Source organism: Nicotiana attenuata, unplaced genomic scaffold, assembly GCF_001879085.1.
Source record: "Nicotiana attenuata strain UT unplaced genomic scaffold, NIATTr2, whole genome shotgun sequence".
Lineage (NCBI taxonomy): Eukaryota > Viridiplantae > Streptophyta > Magnoliopsida > Solanales > Solanaceae > Nicotiana > Nicotiana attenuata.
The window spans coordinates 406,694-411,315 of NW_017670704.1; the positions used below are offsets into that span (position 1 = coordinate 406,694).

The following is a 4,622-nucleotide window of genomic DNA, read 5'->3' on the forward strand; positions in this document are numbered from 1 at the left end:
TCACACCGATAACTTTTTGAGACGGAAGGCGGGGTGATGAGGGCGATTTAAGTAGGACTAACAAGTTTTTAGGCGGCAAACTTCCTAATAAGAGGTGTACATGTCACTTTAAGTGAATTCCCACATAGGAATGAGAGAGAAATGAAAGAATTTTATCAAACATAATACAAGTTTACATGATACACGCCTTTCGAATTCGATATGACGTAGTCCGAAAGATAAATTTATGCCAATCTAGGCTTAAAACGGATACGTGGTGAAATTGATCGTATTTTCATATATTAGACATAGAAATTCAGCAACAAAAAAATTGATCACTTCAAAAAGAATAAAAATTTGGGGGGGGGGGAAGAGAGAAGAAAGTTACTCCATTTGAGAACACACACGAAAAAAGAGAACATCACTTATTCTAATGACTCCTCCCTTACCGCTTTGCCTCTTCTTCACGGCGTTCAAGATGGCACGAGTTTTCTGCCGTCATCCCTCCCACACCCGCATTTCTTCTTCCTATGTATTCTTCTCCATACCCCTAAATTATTTTTCTCAGATGAATAAAAGTGAAATTAAAAAAAGGTTTGAAAAACACATATTGTTCCCTAGTTAGGAAACATTTGGATATGCATCTAACAGGCTATATCAGATTACGAAAAAATTTACCCAAGACAAAAGAGTGAAGTGGAGGGAGTATAAAATTATATCCGCAGACTTTACTCTTATCTTATAAAGATAGAGGAACTATTTCCATAGACTATAGATCACGAGTTCAAATCATGAAATTAGCTACAAATATCTGAATTAGAATAGATTAACTACGACATATTCTAAGAGATACGATCATTCCACAAACCCTGCATAAATGTAAAATGCCTAGTGACCAATAATAATAAAAAAAGTGAAATGGCAATATATGCATAATGATTTGTTCTCTTTTTTTTGCAATTTTAATGCTTTGGAAATTATTACAGAAGGATAGCTAGATTCTTATACAGGCCTTGCAAAAAAACAAAAAAAAGGAATTATAACGGAGAACGGAAAAATTGAAAAAAAGGGTTTCGGATCAGAAAATCTGAAACGCCGATCGTTCTATATATTTTTATATATTTATAATTTGTACGTACTAGAAATTTTTGAAAAAGTTAGAAAATTTTCAGAAAAAAGTAAACAAAACTTTGTTTTAGGGTTTTTCCCTGAGAAGGGAAGCCAATCCGGTGACGACGATTCTGTTTTCCTCTGTCGCAACTCTTGGGCTTCAATGCGGAGGTTGCCACGTCATCAATACCGGCAGTACAGGCTTCTCTTCCTCGCTGCCGGAAAAATTCACGCGCGGCGGCGATGTTAGCAACGTTGACGATTGGCTCGTTGCATTGGACTCGAAAGACGCGGACGACAGCGATTTCTCTACCAAAAATCAGCTCCAATTCTCCAAATTCAGAATCAATATTTCTTTACTCTCAGCAGCTTCAGCTAACTCCTCCTTCTCCTTGACCTCACTCTGGTCTCCGGCTTTGTGTTCGGCTACGGCGTCGTGCCGGTTGCTGTTTTCTCGGCTGTATCATTTGTTTCGAGTGTGAGGGCTAAGCCATTTGGATTTTATGTACTCGCGCTTTACGCCAGGGAGCGATGTGCATGCCTTTCTTCTTCAAACTCAAACGAGCCGCTTCCGAGACGATCGATACTATTTGCAGAAGCCGATCGGAATTTCCGACGAAGATAACGGCAGCGATTGAAGAAACCGCCTTGTAACTCCCCGTCGATCGGGCAATCTCAACTCGATTCGAAATCTACATCAATCAACACTCTTTCTCCTTCCACAATCACATAATGTACTCATATTCACCTGAATGAACAATTTTCAAAAAGATCAGTACAAAATGACTAAAATTTGACACATCAAATAAAGCACAAACAAAAGGAAAAAATAGATTATGTACCTGCAGGTATAGAAGAAGTCTTTTCCCATTTGGATTTGCAGATGGAAGCATTGTAGCCAAGTTTCGAGAGTTCACCGGTCACAATTTTTCTTAAATTCGTCTTTACGCTTACAAGCTTTGTTTTCTCGACAATATTGGAGGTATCAGCTAACAGATTTCTTTCAAACACAACTGCACACGGAATTAAGCTCTGAAATATCGGACAAAGAAAATGGACTAATCAGATAAATTCGAAACAACGAATCGAAATAAAAGAGAAATACTTGATTGTTATAGTGATATTTTTTCTTACCTTGAGAGTATCAGAAGAATCACCAAAAGAGGAGTTTTTAACTGAGTCAGCGAAACCGTCAAACTCATCATCGGAGGTATCATTGGTGTTGCCGTTGAAACATTGCAACGATTCGTCCACATTTAGCAGCCGATGGCTTTTCATTGTTCTCCTCGATGAAATTCACAACATCTTAGCTAAACAAACTGAGCTCGCTCGAACTCATTAACTGCTCCTCATTTTCCATAAGGCAATTCATTTCCGGCGCCGGCGGCATTCGGCTTCTCTGCTGCCGACGAAATCCGTAAGACGCTAGGGAACGGTCGATCGAAAACCTTTTGAGTCGCGATTTCCACAGGCTTTGCTGTATCGTTTTGGATCGATTCTCTGATATGTCGGAGAATCGATCGGCTGAATTTTCATCGGAGGATCCTCTGTTAATCGTACACTTTCTCTCTCATCTCTCTCTGCGTACAGCCTAATTATACTCTCTGTGTTAGTTCTGCTCAAGTTTCAGAGCTTTTAAAAACCTACTCGCTTTACGTGATGATGTCAAAATCAAAAATCAAATTCAGCATCTGAAACCACTCAACTAGAAACCAGCCCAAAATCCTTACAAACAACTTCACTTTATCGCACAAATAGACGAAGAAAAAGGAAAAGCTCAATAATACAAGAAAAATTAAAATCAAATTTCACCAAATCAATGCTTCATCATAATATTCACCTACTCCTCTTCCTTTACAAAAATTGCACCAAAGTTTACAGTTTTACACAATTGGGACATCATCCGATCATATCATCACCGTCACAAATATCAAAGATAACTCATCGAATCAATCAAAAGCAGTCATACATACTTTTACTTAAATAAAAAAGGAAAAATTGCCGAATTTGGATTCGGAGTTGAGGAAAAGAAAAGAATGAGTGTATCTTTAGGCAAGGGCTTTTTCATGGAAAACGTGACTATAATGAACAGAAACACGAGCATTACATTTGTGAAGAAAGAATATGTCGCCGGAATATTCATTTTCCGACGAGAGGTCGTTATCGCCGGGAAAATGGAAACTATGTGAAGGAGAAAAATGAATGACTTTTCATTTTCTCTTTCTATTTTTCCTTTTGTTTTTCGCTCAGATTTTGGTTTTTTTGTGAAGTTGAAGTTAAAATGATAGATGAGATTTGAGATGTTTATATAGAGGGAAGTGAGCTGAAGAACAACGAGGGTGGGTGGGTTGCTGACTAGGATATAAATCCACGTAGGAAATTACGTGCACGGATTATTGTAAAAATTACGGGGTTTGCTCAAGTGAAGGTATTAAGGCGTAGGGTAAAGTTGAGGGCTTTAAGATTGTGACACATACGAAGGTGTTACGTAACGTTCAGATTAGAACTATGGCCTATGGGAAGAGCGTGACCCTGTTTTGTGAGATACCTGCAACAGGCTAAGGGGATCGTGGCACAATGCGAGTGACTGGAAATAGAAACGGAAACATAAAAATGGGGGAGGAATTTGGTGAGATTTTTTGAGCTTTTACGGGAGTTATGGCCTTGTTGGGTAGAGGTAATTTGGCTGTTCTCATTTTTTTTTTTTACTTTTTCTAATCATGATTTAGTGAAAGAGTTAAATATGTTCAAACACATATCATGCATTTATGATCTGAATATACACAGATTCATGCTATTAATTTTTATTAATCGTATCCTTTAAACCATTAACGAGAGTCTCAAAATTCGAGGATGTAAATAAAAAATATTTAATAGAAAGCGCGAAATGATTAATGGCCAGTAAGTTCCGAAATCCCATATATATTATTTCTCTTAAGAAAAAAAATTGCACTAACGATATCGGAGTACCGCCACAGGCCATGTTGGATGGTGAGACAAATTCTCGCGTGCTGCTGGGAACTTACAATCAGGAGTATATATATGCAGTTTTTGGAGATTATACTAGAGTTCCATGGAAATACTTAGTATTCAAACAATAATGCAAGGCCAAAGCAAAATCTATTTAAGTGGCTGCAGTTACAAGGGAAGTTGTTTAACAACTGATCGATTGCTTAGATGGGAGTTACAAGTAGACCCTTATTGTGTCCTTTGCCAAAACTTATAATGAGTCGAGGGATCACTTATTTGTGCACTGTGATTATACAAAACAATTATGATGGAGCTTATGAGGATGGATAAAATATGATCACATGCAGAGCATGAACCTGAGAACACCCACTTAGATTGTGTCATCAACAATGCCGAAGGAAAATCAAAAGGCTGCTCAAATATTCAAGATAGTGTATGCAGAGAGTCTACGCAGCTGGATGGAAGGAAATCAAAGAGTATTCGAGAAGAAGAAGCAAAGATTTGAATCAAAATGCAAAGGAAATTGCATATAGTTGTTGTGTTCGAGCTACTCCTAGAATTCG

The 4,622-nt window shown here is 37.9% G+C and overlaps 1 pseudogene; it reads right to left on the reverse strand.

Moving 5' to 3' along the window:
* Positions 1-1,552: 1,552 nt before the first annotated feature.
* On the reverse strand, positions 1,553-2,625 carry LOC109242483 (annotated as a pseudogene).
* Positions 2,626-4,622: the final 1,997 nt, after the last annotated feature.